Genomic DNA, 23,133 nt, shown 5'->3' with positions numbered 1-23,133 from the left:
TTCTAGTAAATAGTCATTAGCCCAAAATACGAACCACATTTCCTGATCTACCATACCCTTTTGTTTATTTGACCACTGTTATCTTCAACTAGGTGAGAGACTAATAGAAAAGTTCGGTACTATGTCTAGGTCCCATGTGAGTAGACCACAGTCTACACTAAAATAAAAACTTAAATGAGACATTAAGGTAAAATATGAATATAAATAAAACGATTTTGTTCTAAATAATGATGATGATAAGTTCACCAGTTTTCTAGGTAAAATCTAAACAAAACCTAGTTCTTAAATAAATTACCCATTTTCCCACTTCCCATGCCTCTGGAAAAATTATAAATATATAGAAAACCAGGCTTAGAGAGTAAGACCTTTGACAATGTCCATGGTTTATAAATGTTGTGTTTTCCAAAAGCTGGGAACCAGGGGAGGTGTGTATTAACTAAATATTCCAATAAATTGATATTGCTATTCTGCCACAGACTGGCAGGACTGCGAATGAGCTACCACAGCTAACGCGAGAACAGTGGCACAGACAGGAAGAGCTGGGTAGTACCTGCACTAGCACTGACAGGTCCACAGTTTCTCCTTCAGAACTAGGTCCATAAGCTTTTTCAACTATTCTCCAAAATTCCCAGACCCCAAATAATTTCACAATAATTCATATTAGCTTTGACATTGTCCCTGATTACTAGAATAAACTGTGTTTGGAATACCTATTATCAAAATGGTTTTGGTTCACTGTAAAGTCAAATAACCAAAACAGATTAAACACGCACTGTCCTGTTCTGTCCAACCGGAATCATCCCTTTGTCTAGTCTATCCATGCTGTACAGTAAGTCTTCACTTAACATTGTCAGTAGCTTCTGTGTCTTTAAGCGAAACAATGTATAATAAGAACACCACTTTTACCATAGGCTTATAGATACAAATAAGAGTTAAGTTCCTATAACATCTTATCAATATTATAACCAATCAACACTGAATAACATTCTTCAATGACCTGCTATACATAGGGTGCTGCTAAAGTAGGTTGAGAGTTGTGAGTATGTGAAACACAGAGTTTATTCTTTTTTTTTTTTTTTAATCCTCATCTGAGGTTATTTTTCCATTTATCTTTAGATAGAGTGAAAGAGGGAGAGAAAGGGAGGGAAGGCGGGAGGGAAAGTGAGGGGGGGGGAGAGAGAGAGAGAGAGAAAGACAGAGAGAGATGTGAGAGGGATACATTGACTGGTTGCCTCCCACACAACACTGACCAGGGCGCAGGGCTGGGGACAAACCACAACCAAGGTACATGCCCTTGACCGGAATCGGACCTGTGACTCCTCGGTCTGCTGGCCAATGCTCCAGCTGCTGAGTCAAACGGGCCAGGGCCAGAGTTTATTCTTGTATTATTATTTATTATTATGTTATCTTCCATACAAACAACTGTAAATGTCCCTTTGCCCCTCCCTGTACACTTTCCGCCTTTAATCACTTAGTAGCCATCTCAGTTATCACACTGTTGCAGCATCAGAGTGCTTTTGTTCAAATAACCCTCATTTTAATTAATAATGGCCCCAAAGCCCAAGAGTAGTGATGCTGGCATTTTGTATATGCCAAAGAAAAACCAGAGAAGCCGTAAAGTGCTTTATTTAAGTGAAAAGGTGAAAGTGCTTGACTTACTAAGGAAAGAAAAAATAATAATATGCTGAGGTTGCTAAGATCTACAGTAAGAATAAATTTATCTGTAAAACTGTGAAGAAGGAAATGAAATTCATGCCAGTTTTGTTGTTGCACCTCAAACTCTAAATGTTACGGCCACAATGAGTGATAAGTGCTTAGTTAAGATGAAAAGGCACTGAACTGGTGAATAGTAGACATGAACAGAAAACGTGTTCCAATTCATGGTAACGTGTTACACTAGAAAACATTGAACCTACTATGTAGGAAGACTTCAGCAAGAGATCCCCTTCAGCAAATGACGTCAAGCCATTTACTGAAAGTAAGTGATGGTTTACACAGATTCAGGAATAGGTTTGGACTGAAACGTACAAAAATTATTGGAGAGGTTGCATCTGCTTATAGAGAAGCTGCAGCCACATTTTCAGCAGAGTTGAAGGAATTGATTAGGATCCTGTACCATCCAGGGTTTCAGCCATTCACTGGGGGTCTTGGAACATATCCCTCATAGATAAGGGGAGAATGACTGTCTTTCAATTATCTAGAACTATAATCCCAATTAAATAATCATCAACTTTCTTTTTTAAAAGTCATGTAACTCAAAATACAATTGTTTAAAACTCCAGGTTTTAATTTTGCTCTGCTAACAATCTACTTCAATATTCTACTTCTAATATCAACTTTTCAAAGAAAGCAGTGTTCCTTTATTCTTTCATAATTATTCTAACATAAATCAAACCCATATTTTTCATGAGTTATACAAGTTTATTAAAATTTTTATTTTTATTAAATCAATTTTATTTAAAGTCAGTATTTCTGCTCTATCACTCAACCATTTACATAAAATGAAAGTTTGAAATTGTTTTCATACATCCTCCTGTTAGAAAAAAAAGTATGCTTTATTTAAATTTCCTTCAAGTATTCTTTAACTATAATTTCAAAATATAATACCCATGCTATAACACCTATCTTCATTTTTTATGTTCCATTTCAACGTTCACCTATACATATATAATTTTTTACCTATTTCACTTAATAGCATATTCATAAGCAAGTAAAGCAATGTTCTTATAGGATTAACCATTTTGTTTAAATGTAAACGTGTCTCTGTACTTGTATCATAAGGAAATTAAAGTTTAAAATAGAAAATTAAAGTTTAGCCGTGGCTGGTTTTGCTCACTGGTTAGAGCATCAGTCCATGGACTGAAGAGTCTCAGGTTCGGTTCTGACCAAGGGCACCATACCTCAGTCTTGGGTTGGATCCCCAACCCCAGTTGGAGTCATGCAGGAGGCAGCCAATCAATGTGTCTCTCTCATACTGATGTTTCTCTGTCTCTATCTCCCTCTCTCCCTTCCACTCTATCTAAAAATCAATGAAAAAATATTCTCAGGTGAGCATTAACCAAAAAAATTAAAGTTTAAAATAATGTAAAATCTTCTATATAAAAACAAAAAATATTCTTATCAAGTGAGTTACTCCAATAAAGTGGGAAGAATCCAAATAATATTTAATGGCCCTAATTCACCACATAAGCCATCAGAGACATCTTTTCCATGAATCTCTGTGAAAGTCTCAGAATAACATGTTTATGGGGTTTATTTAAATTTAACTTGGAGCCCTGGCCGGCTATGGACCAGTAAGTTGCGGGTTCGATTCCGGTCAGGGGCACATGCCTTAGTTGCAGTTTGTCCCTGGCCTGGGGTCATGCAGGAGGCAGCCAGTCAGTGTGTCTCTCTCACATCCATGTTTTTTCTCTCTTCTCTCTTTCTCCCTCCCTCTCCCACTCCCTCTCCCTCTTCCACTTCTCCCTCCCTCTCTCACTCCCACCCACTCTATCTGAAGATAAATGGAAAAAATATCCTCGGGTGAGGATAAAAAAAACATTAATTTGGAGACGTAAACAGCAACCAGTCAAGAAGCATGTCATTCATCCTGCATAAAATTCTTTATCCATTGAGCTTTTTTTGCTGAATTGCAGCCATATTTCTGTCAGCTCAAGTGATGATCTATATATGAGGGATTAATCTGACACAAGACAGTGAAGCTTAATCCTTCAGTATATCATAATCTATTCTGCATGCTAAGAGGATTTCAAATTTACAATTATACAGGAAGCAATACTATAAATGTACATAGAACAAGAATGATTTTCCTAAAATAGTAGGTTATAATATCTATGCAACATGAATGGACTTCTTTATTTAATAATATCAAAAATGTCCAAAACTATCTATATAACATGAATAACCTTATTTATAAATGTCAAATAAATGTCATATGTAGTATTTATGAGGCAGAATTAAAGTCTTCATTTGATAATTTTTTATATAACATAAAAAAATCCACCCTGGCCAGTTTGGCTCAGTGGTTAGAGCGTCGGCCTGCGTTCCAGAAAGACCCAAGTTCGGTTCCTGCTAAGGGCACGTACCCTCGGTTGCAGTTTGTCCCCGGCCCTGGATGGGTCATGTGGGTGGCAGCCACTTGATGTGTCCCTTTCACGTCAATGTTTCTCTTTCTCTCTCTCTCCCTCCCACTCTATCTGAACAAAATATGGAAAAATGTCCTTGGGAGAGGATTTTAAAAAATCCAATCATAAATACTGAAATTCATTAGGGGGTTCTATTTAGAAATCAGCATGTTCTCATTTTGTAATCACTTAGTGAAACTGCCATGATTAAGAGAGGAGAGATGTGCTCACGTAATTCACAATTAAGTGAAAGACATTGTCAGGCTAAAAAAGATCCCTTGTTCTACTCGGTAAATATCCTCATTATATATTATATATTAAAACATTACTCATGATATATACAAGAAATACCAACAATTTCTTCTTTGAAAACCCACCCTGCTCATATCCCTGGGAGGAGCAGAGTCCTGTGCCATTTAATCCTGTCCCTTCACCTTCAACCCTACTTCCAGAACACGACTGATTGAAGCAATTTATTACTCTCTCCTGGGATCTGGAATTGGAACAAGGAATCTAAATCATGGGAAGAGCCAGAAGCCATGTAGACTCTAGGTCTTAGGCTATCATTTCTAGATGGTCATGATAAGGCCATGTGGGCAGGATGAGAAGAGAGAAGCAAACCTGCAGAGAACTATCAACAAGCCGGCTGCTTCCTGAGAGCTGTTTCCCCAAGGCTGCCAGCAATTAAATAACATGAAATACCATTATGGTATCAACTCTCCCCACCTTTTCATTTGAAACTTTTGAATGGCTTTCTGCTTTTACAACAAAACACTCCTTGATTATGAAAATGACTCACCAAACATTTCATACATGGCGTTTTAGGAAATAATTAAAGACTTCCAAAAACATGATAAAATGAAGAAACAAATTCTGTAAAATTTCCTTTAAAATATCTGAGAACTACTGATTTTTCAGAAGAAGGCATGAGAGAAATGGCACCAGTAAATAGATACTGTCCTCTATGCCTCAGCAATCTGCAGCAAGTCTCTCAAACTGTGAAATTTCCTCACCCCATAAGACACTTTTTTTATTATTATTTTTTTTAAACATGACTTTTTTTTTCTTTACTGATTTGAGAGGGGGTGGGGAGAGAGAAAGAGAAACATCGATGAAAGAGAACATTGATTGGCCGCCTCCTGCATGCCCCTCACTGGGGATCGGGCCCACAACCTGGGCATGTGCCCTGACCCGGAATTGAACTGGCGACCTCTTGGCGCATAGGTCGATGCTCAACCACTGAGCCACAGTGGCCGGGCTTTATTCTTATTCTTAAAGGATGTTGATGTTAAGATTCAATTTGAGCATCTACCTATGTCCTCTACACTACTGCAATTTTATTTTTTCAATCTCTTAACCTTAGATTTTATTCTTTCTAACATTTGAACATACAATAATCCCACTTATCTCCAGTCTCACTTTCCAGTTTCAGTTATGTACGTTCCACTTCGGTCCAAATATATTCAATGGAAAATTCCAGAAATAAACAATTCCTCAGCTTTAAACTGCACACCATTCTGAGGAGCATGATGAAATCTCTCTCCATCCCACTCCATTCCACCTGGGAAGTGAATCATCTCTTTGGCGTTTCCATGCTGTATAGGCTGCCCACCCATTAGTCACTTACTAGCCAACGGGGTTATCAGGCTGTTGTGGTGACACAGTGCTTGTGCTCAAGTAACCCCTATTTTACTTAATGTCCCAAAGCATAAGCTTAGTAATGCTGGCAATTCAGATTTGCCATGGAGTGCCAAAGAGAAGCAATAAAGTAGAAAGGTTAGTACAGTACAGTAAGATATGTTGAGAGACTACATTCACATAACTTTTATTACAGTACATTGTTATAATTGTTCTATTTTATAGGTTGTTGTTGTTAATCTCTTTCTATGCCTAATTTGTAAATGTAACGTTATCATAGATATGTATATATAGGAAAAAACAGTATATATACGGGTACGTACTATCTGTGGTTTCAGGCGTTCACGAGGGATCTTGGCACATATTCCCTGCACACAAATGGGGACTATTATACTGACATTATCACTTACTGAAAGGAACACTGACATTCTAACCTAGAGGTGCATCTGCCCATTTCTCCTTTTAGTTCTCCATTTTTGGCATCATGTACATTAAAACTCTTGTTAGTGCATAGATATTTATAATCGATGAGTCTTCTTGATCCTTTATCATTATATAATATCCCTGGTAATCTTCCTTGCTCTGAATTTACTTTGTCTGATAGTAATATGGCCATTCCAAATATTTTATTAGTATTTACATGGTATATCTTTTATTGTCCCTTTAATCTGACTATATCACTATATTTAAAGTGTGTTTCTTATAGACAGAATATAATAAAGTCTGTTTAAAATTATCACTGAAGCCCAGATGGTGTAGCTCAGTGGATTAAGCATCATCCCATGGACTGAGAGGTCCCGGTTTCCCAGTTAGATTTCCGGTCAGGGCATATGCGGGGGGGGGGGGGGAAGGTAGGGCTTGATTCCCAGTAGGGGGCGTGCAGGAGGCAGCCAATCGATGTTTCTCTCTCACATGGATGTCTCTCTCTCTCTAAAAAAAAAATCAATAAAAACATATTTAAAAAAATAAAATGATCACTGAATCTAACTATTTCTGTCTTTAATTTTGTATTTAGACCATTTATATTTACTATAAACACTGATAGGTTTGGATTTAAGACAACCATTTTATTGTTTTCTGTTTTTCTATTTACCAGGAACTAATAATTTATATTTTTAACTTCAATATAAAACCTTTAATATGCCTCACAAGAAGCTGTCTGGTTGAGAAGCAGCATTAAAAACTGACTACAGAACTAAAATAAACAAAAGTGAGAAGCATGCTACCAACATAAAAACCAGGAAAATAACCCTGGCCGGTTTTGCTCAGTGGTTGGAGCGTCAGCTTGTGGACCAGAGTCCTGGGTTCAGTTCCCACTAGGGGCACGTACCAAAAAAAACAGGAAAATAACTTTAAAAACATTTTGAAAAACACTTTAATAATTTATTCGACAATATTACTGAGTACCAAGTATGTGAGAAACAAGGGGAACAAGGTCCCTGCTCTTGAAATCCTAAGGGAAGCAGATAATAAACATGCTGTTAATAAATAACAGTAAGTACTATTTTTAAAAAGATAATTATATAGTAACAAATACCATTTGTTTAAAAAACAGATGATATGATAGAGAAGATTGAGTGGACGACAGGCTGCTAATATAGACTAAAAGTAAGGGAAGGCCACACTGAGGTACAAAAGACCTAAAAGATGAAAGAAACCAACCATGCAAAGACAGGGTGGGGGTGGGGAAGGGCAGAAAATTTGAATTGGAAAAATAGCAAGTTCTGAAACAGAAACAAGCTTGGCCTTTGAAGAACAGAAATAAGACTTCTCTGTGGCTGGAATATTATGAGCAAGAAAATAAATTGTAAAAGATGATGGCAGAAAGGTAGGGAGAAGTTAGATCAAGTAGGGCTTTATGGGACACTCAATCCTTAATGAGTATGAATAAAAAATGCTATCTAGTTGTAAGTGGTAGAAAAACAATACATTTTTTACAATATATGTTAAAATGTTAAGCTATGTTCTGTGCAGCTGGTAAATTTTTTTATTATGAACATAATGAGACATTATTTTACTTAAAAGTCAGTATCTTCCTATCTTCAATAAAATAAATATTGGCCCAGCTGGTGTGGCTCAGTGGTTGAACATCCACCCAAGTACCAGGAGGTAACCGGTTTGATTCCTAGTCAGGGCATGTGCCCAGGTTGTGGACCCGATCCCCAGTGGGAGGCATGCAGGAGGCGGCCAATCAATGTTCTCTCTCATCGATGTTTCTGTCTCTCTCTCTCCTAAAATCAGTAAAGAAAAAAAATTTTTAATAAAATAAATATTGAACAAATATTTGAAGGTGTGTCTGTTTACATTCTGCTCTCTACTTTCCTATTGTAATTATGGAGTAGGAATCACTTCTCCTGTGCTCAGAGCTCATCTCTACCCAGCAGAGCCTCTGACAGCTCACACACACACTGTATAAGAGAAAGCTGCTTCCTCTAGGTACACAATCCCTGGACCAGGGCATACATTTAGCAGGCAAAGCACAGAAATTCAGCCCCTCCTCACCCACTTGGCTTAGCATCCTTATGCACAACTATTTAAGATGGCCTTATAAACCCTCCTCAGGTGTCATACTCCATCAGTGAACCCCTCTCTTCTGTAACTTCGACTGCTTCTCATAAGCAAAGAACATATATGTTAGTAACTGTTTAAAGTTATGCCTTTCCCCTCAAAAAGTGCTGAGTTTATTGTGTATTTACCATCACATATTGCCAAAGCCTGACAGAGTGCTAAGGCTTTTAATGTTCTGTTAACTTAAATACATAATCAAAGTTATAGTAGTTCAAAAGTTCTCATCCTCTTATTAGAAACCACTAATCTTTATTTGGGTAGCTTCAAAATCATGTATACACCTAGTTATTTGTAATCCACATGCTACTTCCTGTGAGTGTGAGATATATCACAGTTTCACAATGAATTTTTGGATCATCTATAATTCCAACTACCATATATCTGGATCCTGGCGTTACAGCTTATTATCCTGCCAAAAATAATGATGCAAAAACTGGCAGAGATACTGATTCGTCTGTCAAGAAATCTTTTAAAAATAATACAACATTTTAAAATGTCCTAGTCAGCACTTAAAATTTTCAAATATTTCTAAGCAGAATATGTTCTTTAACATGGACTATAATACCAGCAAATGGCTAATTTTTTTTTAATCCTCACCCGAGGATATTTTTCCATTTATATTCAGATAGAATGAGAGGGAGGGAGGGAGGGAGAGGGTGAAGGGAAGAGAGAGAGAGAGAGAAACCTTGATGTGAGAGAGACATATCAACTAGTTGCCTCCCACATGACCCCAACCAGAGCTGGGGACCAAACCGCAACCGAGGTACGTACCCTTACCTGAATCAAACCCACAAATCTTTGGTCTAAGGACCGATACTCTAACCACTGAGCAAAACTGGCCAGGGAGCAATTGGCTAATTTTTATTATGCCTTCACAACTGGCAAGCTAAGAAAGATATTAAAAATACATTTAATAGTCCAAGGAGATATTAAAAGTTACATATAAGATGTATTTTATTTAGTAAATTTGAATTAGTTTTAAAATAATTAGTTTTGATAATGCACATATGATGATAGTTATACAAAGTTTGCTCTCCCCGCCCCCCCACCCCCCCACCCCCCCCGATTCCCAACCTAAAAAGAAAGTATCAGCAGATTACAAGGGCCTATAACAATTTTCAGCAAATTAAACACTTTGACTTTGGTCATGTGTTGAGACTATCTGAAGTAACCCTGTAGCAGGGAGAATTTATGCTTCAAAAAATAAGCTTTCAGATAAAAATCACAGGTCATTTGCTGTAAACAAAGTGTTTTATCCAGCTCTTCTTCAGCCATTTGTACAACAAAACTGACCATTCTCATCAATAATCATGGATTGGGTCATCTCATATTCCATAGATAAACAGGAAACCATCAATTATAAAATGTTTGTTTCTTTTAATAGTAATAGTAAAGATAGCACAATTTTGGAAAAAATAAATATTACGCATCAGGTGAGAATTAACAACAATAATAAAAAAACCCACAAGGCTTATCTTTCATATATGTTAATTCAAGAATAACTATAATGAACTCACTATCAAAAATGGACTGACTATATTGTCACTCAGATGTCTATCTACTCTTAACCAGTGTCTTAGCCAGTGTCTGATGATAATACTACTACTGATTCTTCACACTACTTGCTACATATGTCATAACACCTCTGAAGAAATGAGGAAAAGCTCATTCATTCATCCAATCATTCACTCAACAAATATTTATTAAGTATGTATTCTGTGCCAGCCCTGTCTATGCACAGGTGTTGTGTCAGTAAATAAAGCAAATATTCTATGAATTTTATATCTTAATGGGGAAGGAGTGGACAAACAAATATAATAAATTATATAGCATTTTGAAGGTATTAATTACTATGGAAAAATAGAGCAAGATAAGAGATTATAAATGCAGGGGTCATGGCAATTTTAAGGAGGGTGATCAGGGTCAGCCTCATTGAGATGACATTTGAGTATAGACTGGGAGTAGAAAAGAAAGTGAGGCCTGAGGATATCTAGACAAGTTTCTGGATTACTGAGCAGCCAATGTAATGGGCATCAGGCAGAGGTGTGCATGATGCATTAAAAAAAGGAAAAACAGCCCTGGCCGGATTGGCTCAGCAACTGGAGCATCAGCCCTTGGACCAAAGAGTCTCAGGTCCAATTTCAGTCAAGGGCATGTACCCCAGTTGCAGTTCAGTTCCTGGCCCTGGTCGGGGTTGTACGGAAAGCAACCAATCGATGTGTCTCTCTCACATCTCTCTCTCTCTCTCTCTCTCTCTCCTCCCCCTTCTTCCCTCCCATTCTATCTGAAGATAAATGGAAAAATATCCTCAGGTGAGGATTAAAAAGAAAAAGAAAAAGAAAAAACAGCATTGTTGGAGCATAATAATCAAGAAGAAAAATAGAAGGGGAGGTTAAGGAGACAATAGGGGATAGGGATTAAGCAGAGCTTTGTTGGCCACTGTAAAAACTGGCTTCACTATGAGTGAAACGATGCCAAAATGAAGAATGTAGAGCAAAGTAGTACATGATCAGCTCTTTTCTGATCTGCTTTGACTCTGGGTCCAGCAGTGACCCAAATGGTTGCTTTCTTGTTATCACTCATAGTCTGACAGTAACTAACTCACTGTCAAATAGTGACTGTTGTAGAGTCTCCAATTCGTGTTGATTATTCTTAGAAAAGTTCTTCACCTCTTAGCTACTGACATTCCCCTGCTTAGGAATCGGATGTAGTATCACCTTAATTTTTTTTTTTATCCTCACCCGAGGACATTTTTTTGTTTTTTTGTTCAGATAGAGTGGGAGGGAGAAAGAAGAAGGAGGAGGAGGAGGAGGAGGAGGAAGAGGAGGAGGAGGAGGAGGAGGAAGAAGGAGAAGAAGAAGAAGAAGAAGAAGAAGAAGAAGAAGAAGAAGAAGAAGAAGAAGAAGAAGAAGAAGAAGAAGAGAGAGAAAGATTGACGTGAAAGGGACACATCGAGTGGTTGCCACCTGCACGACCTAACCAGGGCTGGGGACAAACTGCAACTGAGGTACGTGCCCTTAGCGGGAACCGAACCCAGGTCTCTCTGTACCGCAGGCCAACACTCTAACCACTGAACCAGACCGGCCAGGGCTGAAGTATCACCTTAAAAGATGACCTACCCAGTTATACAAATATGGTTCTTTTAATGAGTAGAAATAATTTGCATTAGGGTTGCTTTTTAGAGCACACAAAATGGCAAAAATAAGTGGTTTGGTATCAGATTAACCATGATTAAAATCTAAAGTCAAGCAAATAGCCGAAGATCTCGGACAAATTATTTTACTTCCATTACTCTCAATTGTTATAATATGTAAAAGGAGAATTAAATATCTAAATTTATGTGAGGATTTAAGTAAGTTAAAAGAATCTATCCCAGTGCCTAGATCATAATGAACGTTTAATAAATGCAGCCTCTAAGAGTACTTTCCATGTTGCTCTGCATCCTTGAGAACTCAATCCTCATAGCCCTAGACTCTAGGGACACCAGGGAGGAGGGGGGAGAAAAAGTCACACTAGCTTAAGTGAAAATGATTTACTGTTGACACTGTAACAGTTGAGGCTGTTGTGTAACAGCACTTTAATAAAATATCTATGCTCCGGGCTGCCCAGCCTTCTGAGAACCATTCTTAGAACTAGAGCTGCTCCCAGGGGAAAGTATTATCTCCCCACTCCTACCCCTCCCATGAGCCCCATGGTGTGATGCTATGTCTGTGTATTCTATACAAAGGAACTTGTCCTAGCCCTTCGTAAACTACATTTGACATGGATTAAACTAATGCTATCTATACACAGGGAGAAAAAAAAATCTATACACTAAAATACATATAAATATATTTTTAATGTGATACTTTCATTTTGAAGTGAAAACTTTGAAATTAAGTTTCCCAAGACAGGTGGCTTTCTATAGTATGAATATGGTTGATATAAACATCTATGTCTTTCATTAAAATTCTCAAAAAAATCAACAACAAAAAATTTTAAGACACCAAACCTCAAGTTTATCACTTTATTGGAATTTTCCTATAGAGAAAAAAAAAAAAAAATCTAAAACGTTTTCCTTCTTATTTGGAATTGAATACTTATACAGGGTGGGTCAAAAGTAGGTTTACAGTTGTGACTATGGAAAACAGTTTATTCTTGTATTATTTATTATTGTATTAGTTTCCATACAGACAACTGTAAACCTACTTTTGCCACATCCTGTATATCAATATTGAAAGAAATATCCTAAAATCATTTGACTATGTTTTAGTTGCCAGCCCTTGGATGTTATAGATATTCAGGAATTTTTATAGTAATTGCTTCTTGTTCCTCCTTACTTTGTAAATTAGTTAACCTGGGAGAAACTATCAGGCAGAATGCATGAGAACTGAATGTTCATGTACTTGCTTTTATAAGTGGTAAGTGACACCTCTGATGTTCTTCCTTTCTCTCTCTTTGAAATATATTCTTCTAATTTTATTTGTAGCAACTAAATATCAGTGGTTTTTTTCTTTCTTTATTTGTTTTTATTAATTTGTTTTTGTTACAGATGTTTTTCATTTTCCCCCCATTGACACCCTCCTCCCCTCCCCCCCCACCCCATCCCCAGCTTTGTTGTCTATGTTCATTGGTCATGCATACCTGCATGCAAATTCTGTGGTTTACCTCTCCCCACCCCCAACTCCCCTCCTTTTTGTCCTCTTTGTAAATTGGCAAAAGAAACAGAATTCTCCTGACTCTCCTTAAGTGGAGGAATTTGTTACTAAGGGAAGAGCAAAGACTGATTATTCACTATAAATTCCTAAGTGCCTCTGTGTAATCATAAACTGTCCACTCTGACTGACCACTTTTCCCTTTTTGTCTAAGAGAGGGTAAGAAAATTACTGCCTTGGTGTGGGAGATTTGGTCTGGGTTATCTGTCTTGACCAGTGCTGGTCCTGACCAGAGTCAGGGTTTTGGAAGAGTCCGCCTATTATCCAGACATTTCCCTGTTAACCATATTGTTTCCTTTTGGATTCCTCTACCAATTTGCCTTAAGAAAGCAAAGATGTCTCAACTCCTTGGTATCATTACCACAGATTTCCTGCCAGCTAAGCAGTCTGAAATCAGTAATTCTGAATATTATGTGTAATAATGTAAATTATTTACAAAATTAGAGTATTTATCAACCAAAAAACAGAATCACCTCTTCTCTTCAAGTAGAGCTTCTTTGCAAACACCTGTGATGAATTTCTGGACTTCACTGGCAAGAAGTAATGGTTTCTACATACTCTATTTATTTGTGTTCTTTCTGTTCTTTAGTGCATATCATTCTCTTTGACTTTCCCATCTGATCGCCTTCAACTCTGCTTTATATTTCTCCAAAATATCTAATTTATTTTTATGTTCAGTTTGCTATCTTTTCAGAGATATATTCATATATTTTACATTCAGTTCTGTGTTCTCCAATTTGCATGTAATCTCTCTATAATTTTTTGAACTATTAACAAAAGGAAAATTTTAACAACCCATACCAGATTTGAAACCAGTTTGGTCAACACAGGAGACCTGGTATTGACCTATTTTACCAATTTTGGCCACTCCATCATCTTGCCACTTATAGGTTGATATACAATTCAATTGTCCAGTAACAGTTTTTCATAATTTTTCCTAGGTTTACTAAATTTCAAAGTTCAGGATTGGATTTTTACATAATATTCTAGTGGAATAGAAGGACTCACGTGTGGCAAGACATATGCAAGTCTAAAAATTCTTTAGGTAACCAAGGGCTGCATATATCCCACTATAAATACAGCATATCATGCTTTTGTCTTCAAAGTGCAACCACAGAGTCTAATATACCTAAAGGGGCTATATTTTCAAACAATCTAATTTAGCGATTTCGCAAGGACTCCACAATAGAACAGTTTGGGGAAGCATTGCATATTCCTGTGGTAGACTAACAATATCTATTCACACATTAAAGGCTATGAAAAGTCATGGAGTTCAGATAAAAAAAACTTTTGCTTTGACCACAGAATATTTTCTCCCTCATGGGTATTCTATTACATATCAAAACTAGTTTATCACAAAACACAGTTTGAGAAATGCTAATTCAATTTGCAAATCAAAATAATTTCCAACATTATTTTCTTTTTTAAAATATATTTTTATTGATTTTTAGAGAAAGAGGAAGGGAGAGGGAGAAAGAGATGGAAACATCCATCAATCAGCTGCCTCCTGCATGACCCCTACTGGGGACCAAGTCTGCAACCCAGGCATGTGCCCTGACCAGGAATCAAAATGGCAACCTCTTTTTTTTTTTTTTTTTTTTGATAGAGTGGGAGGGAGAGAGAGGAAGGGAGAGAGAGAGAGAAACATCGACGTGAAGGGACACATCTGTGAAGGGACACATCGAGTGGCTGCCACCCGCACGACCAACCAGGGCCGGGGACAAACTGCAACCGAAGTACGTGCCCTTAGCGGGAACCGAACCCAGGTCTCTCCGGACCACAGGCCGACGCTCTAACCGCTGAGCCAAACTGGCCAGGGCAAAATGGCAACCTCTTAGTACATGAGTCAATGCTGAACCACTGAACCACATGAACTGGGCTCACTCCAACATTCTTTTCAATGGGGCAACATCCTCTAAGAAAAGGGATTTTTTTTTTTTAATTTGTGGAAATTTTAAAATTTTTATACATTTTTGGAAATCTGTGGGGGCAATTTGATTATTATAATTATTGGGATGGGTGAGGTGATACTGATATTTGGTGGGTGAGAAGCAAGTGAGCAGCAAATAAGACAGTTCTCTATGGAGAACAAGGAGTTGTTCCAGGACTTCCAAACTCCTGATGGCCATAAAAGGGAAAAATTTATTTATAATTATATCAGCCTAGAATCTAACTCCATATTACATACAAACACAATGTATTCTTGCATGGTATTGATATGTGCTGAATTATTCGGGAATGCAAAGTTTGGAACTTTTTCAAGACTAGTTCACCATCTCAGAAAATCACACTACTAAAAGAAGCACCACTCGTGATATTTTAAACATATATACCACACACCTCTATTAGTTTTCATACACAGCTGTCTATTTCACAGTGATTTTGTTACAACTGCAAGCATCTGACCACTCCCTCGGGACATTCAGTGTTATGCCTGAGCATATACATCGAATATATATTAGATAAAAATACCTAATATTTTATTATAAATCATTTTCCTTTATTGTGTATTATAATTTCAATACTATTTTGTCTTTTTGAATTAGATTTATAAACAGGTTGTACTGTCTATAAATTTCACTTGAGGATGATAAAGGGGATGTTATAAAGCATTTATTTTTAAACGGAGGGTGTTCAGTCTGATGACATTGAGAACCACTGATTTATAAACTTTGGTTCCCTAAAGATAAGGATTTGAATTAAAATAACCTATGATTGAACAAAAATTTAATTAAACCAAACCACAAATATGGTGTGGTTAAGATGAATATTGGAAAATATGGTATGTTTAAAACATAATAATTTATCACAAGCCTTTGTTATGTACCTAGCACTTGATTACACTGAAGCACAGAGAGGTATAACAGAGGTCTGTCTGCCTGCATAAAACTTACAAGTCAATAAAGGAAACACCAGTCAAAACAAATAACTGAATGCCAGCCACCTTCTAAACATTTGTGATACATTGGTTCATAATTAGGCTTGGGAGGTTTGGATGGTCAGGAAAGGCTCAGGACATAGTAGGCCTTTTGTTGTACCTTCCAGAATTAACTGGACAGCATTAGCAAGGTATTTTTACCATAAAAGAAGAGACCAACCTAATTGCCAAGGGAGGAGGGAGAAGAGTCAAGTTAGATCCTGGGAGGATCAGTGAGATTGGTGGAACTAGATGATGAAAGTCTTCAAAGGCACAGGAGCCTGAATTTAAAGTAATAGGCAAAATAAAGCCTCTATAGATTCCTAGAGAGAGTAGTAAAATTAAGACTGACAGTAAAATATAGGACAGACAGACTTATAGAGAGAAAGACAGATATAAATGACCTCACAAAATTGTGAAGGGGTACAGATGGATTAAGTTTTACATTTTATGAAATTGAGATGATAGTTTGAATCTCTTTAAAAGCTGACACAGAGGTAACAGCTAAATCTCTCATCACCAGAATGAGTGAGCTCACAGAGGCAATGAGTAGAGAGAAGGTTGGAGTTGGAAGACACCCACAAGTTAGAGGAATAGAGGTAGAACCCGCAAAGCAGCCAAAAATAGATGAATATTACTTTACATACAAATGATAAAATGTTGGAAACCTTTACTCTTGCCACATAGATAAAAGAACCTAAAAATATAAACTGGTTATTTTTTTTAAGATTTACAAAATGTTATAGGCCACAGAGTCATAATATTTTACTAGTATGTTATGACACAAATCCCTAAACATTTAAATTGATATCAAGATTATAGCCCTGTATATAAGTCATGCAGGTTCTTCCACAAAGGAGGGTTTTCTAAAAGAAAGACACACTACTTACAGAAAATGAATTCTGTCATATATAGGTGAGTAAGGTGACTCAGAGATGCTATTATTAAGTCCCAGAAAATAACAGTAAGCAGAAATGAGCTATAAACTCATCATCAATCATCACAAAAAGTTGCATCACTGTAAGAATTACTCTGACTGGCAGGCAAAAAGGTTGCCTAAGGAGCAGCCCAATTTAGAGAACAGATTCAGATATATGCAGTAATAGAGGTAAAAGCAGTAGGGATCTCTACATTTTTCATAAATTATCTATATTCACTTATAATCTGAAATTGTTTACATTAAATTTCTCAAACTTATGAACCCATCTTTAGACTGTTTTAACAGCCAATTCTTGTTTGTTTTTAATCCTCACCCAAGGACATTTTTCGATATTTTGTTCAGATAGAGTGGGAGGGAGAGAGAGAGAGAGAGAGAAACATGGATGTGAAAGGGACACATTGAGTGGCCGGAGATGAACTGCAACTGAGGTATGTGCCCTTAGCAGGAACTGAACCCAGTCTCTCCAGACCACAAGCTGATGCTCTAACCGCTGAGCCAAACCTGCCAGGGCTAACAACCAATTCTTTACAGAAATTAATCAATATGTCATCATGATGAAATAGTCCCAAGATTAAATGCTAACTACAGTTGTAATCCAGGAATGTGAAAAGCTCTATAAATAGGATAATCTACATCCCCGTTTGCTTGGGGCAGTCAGTTCAGACCTGCTTTTCAGGAAAGATCACTAGAGCACCCTCTTTCACTCTTAATGTCTAGATAATAAATTACATGGACTCCATATCAATGAAGCCAAGCACATAGGAAACTTATATGAATTACACTTATTTTTCACCTTATGTTTATTCCTAATTTATAAAATACCTGTCGTAATCTATGAACAAGTTATTATAAATTATCTAGCCCTGAGAAAGCTAGGGACAGCTTCCTAGTGGTGGGATGATTCATGGGTGTCCCTGACCCTACCTCTGTTTCAACCTCTTGTCAAGCCTGGAGATGTCATCCCATACCTATCAGCTTCGTCCCAACTCTTCCAGCCCATACTTTTCCTCCTCTTGTTCTTAATAAGCTCTTGTGTTTTTCTTTTAAACCAAGCTAATGAGAAATGTAGCCCAAATATGAAAGATCATTCTCCATATATATAAGATTTTACTTATAGAAAAAATAGGTTATGGTTTCCCCTAAAATCAGAAACAAGACAAGGATGCCTGCTTTTGCCACTTCTATTCAACACAGTATGGAAGCTCTTGCCAGAGAAATTAGCAAATAATAATAATAACAACAGGCATTCATATTGGAAAGGAAAAAATAAAACTTTCTCTATTCACAGATGACTCTTTAGAAGACCTTAAAGATTAGGTGTCCTTTTAAGAAGAGAAAGAGATACTAGGGATGCACACACAGAGATAAAAGACCATGTGAGGACAGAGAGAGAAGGTAGCCAAGTGCAAACCAAGGAGAAAGGCCTCAAGACAAACCAACCCTGATGACATGTTGATCTCAGACTTCCAACCTCTAGAACTATGAGAACATAAATTACTGTGTTGAAGCCACCCAGCCTGTGGTATTTTGTTATGGCAGCACTAGTAAACTAATAAATTTGTATACCCATGTTCAGCGCAGCATTAGCCACAATAGCCAAAGGGTAGAAGCAACCTACGTGTCTACCAACAAATGAATAGATAAACAAAACATGATACATACAATGGAATATTTTTCAGTTTTTAAAAGGAAGAAAATTGTGATACATACTACAACATAGATGAATCTTGAGGACATTGCGCTAAGTAAAAAAGCCAGTCACGAAAGACAATACTATAGACTCACTTTTATGAGATACCTATAGTAGTCAAATGCATAGAGCCAAAAAGTAGAAGGGTGTTGGCCATGGGCTGGGGGAGGGGAGAATGAGGAGTTGTTTCACGGGTATAAATTTTTAGTTTTGCAAGAGGAAAAGAATTATGGAGATTGGTTGCACAGCAAGGTTAATGTACCTAACACTACTGAACTGTACACTTAAAATGGTTAAGATGATTAATTTTAACTTCTATATATTTTACCATAATTAAATTTTGTGTAAAAATACTTAGAAATAAACTTAACCAAAGAGGTGCTAGACTCATTGACTGAGAACTATAAAACATTGTTGAAAAAGTTAAAGAAGACATATATTTAAAGATACCCCATGTTCATAGATTGGAAAACTTAATATTGTTAAGACAATGCTACCCAAAGTAATACGCAGACTCAGTGCAAAATTCCAACAGCATTTTTGGCAGATATGAAAAAAAACCATCCTAAAGTTCGTATGAAATTTCAAGGTACCCAGAAGAGTCAAAGCAATGTTGAAAAATACCCCAGCTGGAAGACTCACACACACAATTTCAAAATTTACTAAATGCTACAGTAATCAAAAAAGTGTGACACTATGATAGGTAAACAGACCAAGGGAATAGAAGAGCAAGCTCAGAAAAAAAAAAAAAGAAAAGAAAAGAAAAAAAAAAAACCTTGCATATATGGTCAAACTATTTTTAACAAGGGTGTCAAGACCATAAAATGGGGAAAGGACAGTCTTTTCAACAAATAGTGCTGGGAAAACTAAATATCCACATGCAAAAGATAAAATTAAATACTTACCTTGCCCCATATACAATAATCAATTCAAAATGGACCAGACACCTACATGTAAGACCTAAACTACAAAACTCTTAGATAAAAACAGGAAGAAAGCTTCATGACATTAGATTTGGCAATGACTTCTTGGAAAAGATACCAAAAAGACAGGCAACAAAAGTAAAAACAGATAAACTGAACTACATCAAAATTGAAAACTTTGTTTATCAAACAATACCATCAACAGAGTAAAAAAGGCAACTCATGAAAATATTCCCAAATTGTGTGTCTGATAAGGGCTTAATATCCAGAATAGATAAAGAAATTTTATAATGCTCCAATAAAAAAGCAAATAACCTGATCTAAAAATGGGCAAAGGACTTAAATAGACACTTCCCCAAAGAAGATATATAAATGACCAATAAGCACATGAAAAGATACTCAACATCACTAATCATTAGGAAAACACACATCAAAACCACAAATGAGATACTACTTTACATTAGAATGGCCACTGCAAAAAATAATAATAATAATAAACCCAGAAAATAACAAGTGTCAGCAAGGATGTGGAGAAACTGGAACACCTGTGCATTGCTGGTGGGAATGCAAAATGATATAGCCACTATGGAAAACAGTATGGTGTTTCCTCAAAAAATTAAAAATAGAATTACTCTATGATTCAGGAATTCCATTTCAGTGTATATATCCAAAATAAGTAAAAACAGGGTTTTGAACAGATATTTGTACACTCATGTTTATGGTACTATAAGTCTCTGTAGCCAAAAGGTGAAAGTAACCTAGTGTCCAACAATAGATAAATGGATAAACAAAATGGTATACACATACAAGGAAATATTTATCCTTAAAAAGGAAGAAAATTCTAGCACATGTTACAATCTGAATGAACCTTAAAGAAATTATGCTAAATGAAATAAGCCAGACACAAAAGGACAAATATTGTATGTTTCCACTTGCATGAGACATCTAAAATAGGCAAATTCATAGAGACAGAAAAGTAGATTAGAGCTTACCAGACGCTGGGGAAAGAGGAAATGGGAAGTTACTGTCTAATGGGACAGAGTGTCTCTCTGGGGAAATGAAAAAATTTTAGAACAGGGCAGAGGACCTAAATAGACACCTCTCCTAAAAGGACATACAAATGGCCAAGCGACATATCTAATCATCACTAATCATCAGAGAGATGCAAATTAAAACAACTATGAAGTATCACCTCACACCTGTCAGAATGGCTGCCATCAACAAATCATCAAACAACAAGTGTGGCGAGGGTGTGGAGAAAAGGGGATTCTAGTACACTGCTGGTGGGAATGCAGACTGGTGCAGCCACTGTGGAAAACACTATGGTGTTACCTCAAAAAGTTAAAAATTGAACTGCCATTTGACCCAGTGATCCCACTTCTAGGAATATAGCCTAAGAAACCTGAAACACCAAGCAGAAAGAATATATGTACCCCTACCTTCATTGCAGCACTATTTACAATAGCTAAGATCTGGAAACAACCCAGTGTCCATCAGTAGATGAGTGGATTAAACAGCTGTGGTACATGTACACAATGGAATACTATGCAGCTATAAGAAAGAAAGATCTCTCATCCTTTGAGATGGCATGGAAGGACCTGGAGAGTATTACACTAAGTGAAACAAGCCAAGCAGAGAAAGACAAGTATCACATGATCTCATTTATTTGTGGAATATAATGAACTAAACAAACTGCTGAACAAAATTAACCCAGAGACATGGAGGTGGGGTACAGGCTGAGAAGCCTCAGAGGAGGGGGCGGTTTGTGGGGGAAGAGATAAACCACAGAATTACATGCATGTATGCATGACCAATGAACAGAGACATCAAAGCTGGGGATGGGACGGGGCGGGGGGAGGAAGGGAGGAGGTGTCAATGGGAGAAAAATGAGAAACATCTGTAACAAAAAAAAAATTAATAAATAAAAAAATTTTTTAAAAGAAAGCTGTAAAAAAGTTTGTAGAATACAGTGGTGATGGTTTCATATTATGAATATAATTAATGCCACTGAATTCTACACTTAAAAATTGTTAAACTGACAAATCTGCTATATATATATTTCACCACAATAAAAAACAGAAAAGCTTGAAATTAGACTTTAATTAATCAATATCATAAATTCCAAATGATCTGAAATCATCCAGTCAGTCATTCGCTAACATTTTATATAACACACATTATGTGCCAGGCACTTGGCTATATTCTAGGGATAGAGTGATGAACAGGCACTTATGATAATGTGCTAATAACATTAATAACTAACATTTTTGAGTACTCTTTCATGTTCCCAACAAACTAGGTAATTGCTATTATTATCCTCATTTCACAATGAATAAACTGAAGTTTATAAGGAATAAGTAAAATGCAAAATAATATGCTGTTCAACTCTATACTTTCAACCATCATTCTTCCAGTAAGAGTAGCAGCTACTATGAGAGGACACAAGGCAATTAACTTAGTCACCCAGTGCTTCTGGATGTCTAAGATTTGAAAGTTTAGGAACTTTGTAGGGTATATGTTTAAAAGAAAGTTTCTAACAGCAGGAAATTCTATTAAAAATTCTAGAAGAAAAAGCAAAGTTCATGAAGAAAAACTTCAAGTTGCTTAGTGAAGGTGGAGCTTAAAGCTGTCAGAGGTGAATTGCCAGAGATGAGACCAGAGTAAACAGAACAGAGAGAGGTTTTGTTTTTGTTTTATCTATTGTGAAATAAACTACCACAAAGTTTAGTGGCTTAAAACAACCACCATTGTGTCTTCTCTAATTATCCTCTGGATTGACTGGGCTCAGTTAGCCAGTTCTAAAGCTTCATGTGATGTCACCTGGGGCTGAAATCATCTGGACGTGTTCTGGGTATGGAACATGTAAGGTGGCTCTCTCATTGGTATGGCATCTTGGCAGGGACATTTAGAAGTCTGGATTCACCTGGGATGTCCAGGCTTTTCTCTCCCTCCGTGTACTTTCAGGCACTCTCTCTCCATATAGTCCTCCAGCATAATTTATTAGAAGGCACCATGGGTGCAAAAAATGAAGCTGGTAAACATGTTTAAGGCTTGGAACTGGGACAGAGTCATTTATGCCATACTCCATTACATAAAGTGAGTAACAAGATCAGCTGAGATTCAGGAGAGGGCCCTAAACAAGGTCACAAGTCCTGGGAGATGGGGCAATCTTTAGAAACCAGCTACCACAGTTTTTATGCACAGGTGCAAGAGTGGAGAAAAGAGCAAACAGAAGGTATTAGGGATAGACTAGGTGAGCGAATATAATGGCATTTTATATTTCTATTTGTGATGTCGACAGGTAAATAGAATTAAGAGTTATTCAGTGATAAAATGAACTGAACCTGATGAGTAACTAACAATGAAAGTTGAGAAAGGACCAAAGTAGTTGGAATGTAATGACTCTCTGGTTTCCTGCTTCTGCTTAATGGGTTGACTGAGTTGTTATTTGCTGAGATAAAGCATAACATAAGATGAACAGATTTAGTATGTGGTGTGTCCAGCAGGCAGATACAGATTAGGGTTGAAGATACAGATTTAGAACTGAAAAATGGAACTGAATGTTTAAGGAAGGTTGGAAATCTTGAATAACATCAATATTTAATACAGCAGAAAGGAGTCACAAAGAAGACTAAGAAA

The sequence above is a fragment of the Molossus molossus genome, unplaced genomic scaffold (assembly GCF_014108415.1).
Source record: "Molossus molossus isolate mMolMol1 unplaced genomic scaffold, mMolMol1.p scaffold_m16_p_15, whole genome shotgun sequence".
Taxonomy (NCBI): domain Eukaryota; kingdom Metazoa; phylum Chordata; class Mammalia; order Chiroptera; family Molossidae; genus Molossus; species Molossus molossus.
This window is presented reverse-complemented; position numbering follows the sequence as displayed.